Here is a 631-nt window from a genome sequence, read left to right on the forward strand (position 1 = left end):
AAATTCATAATGGAATGGAAAGTAATGATGCATTCCACAAAGGCATAATTCTTTCTTTTGGTCTTTATGATCAAATTCCATAAATGTAGCAAAGCACTAAGCTCAGAGCATAATATAAGAATCCTGTTGTAGAAGAGATGGAAGTGATTATGCCTAAAGAAATATTAGCAAGTGAAAATGAATTGCCTGTAAACCTATTTCTTCACGGTGTCATGCTGTGTGTTACAATAATCATCTTTGGAAGAGTTTCTGCTGATATCTGCAATACTATGTACCTATGCTGCAAATTTTGGTTGAAGTATTGCCCTTTCTACCACAACCTCAGTGAACCCGAGTTTAAAAAACATTTCACTGTCCCCTTTCTCGGTGCATCTGGTATTGTCCAGTGTGTTTGTTTTTCTTTCCAGCATCTCTAGCCACTCAGCAGCAAGAGCTTAAATTCAAGAACAAGTCAGTGTAAGTTATCTAGTTATCTTTTCTATTCATGTGCTGGGATATAGGCTGGACCTTTGAGTACTCAGGGTTCTAGTTCTGGAATACAGAACTTGCAATGAAGCAGGGCTGCCATAGCTTCAATTTCTATGCTTAAGCAAGCTGCCTCTAGTGTAGCACTTCCACTGACATTTTTTTT

Source organism: Meleagris gallopavo, chromosome 6 (assembly GCF_000146605.3).
Source record: "Meleagris gallopavo isolate NT-WF06-2002-E0010 breed Aviagen turkey brand Nicholas breeding stock chromosome 6, Turkey_5.1, whole genome shotgun sequence".
NCBI classification, from domain to species: domain Eukaryota; kingdom Metazoa; phylum Chordata; class Aves; order Galliformes; family Phasianidae; genus Meleagris; species Meleagris gallopavo.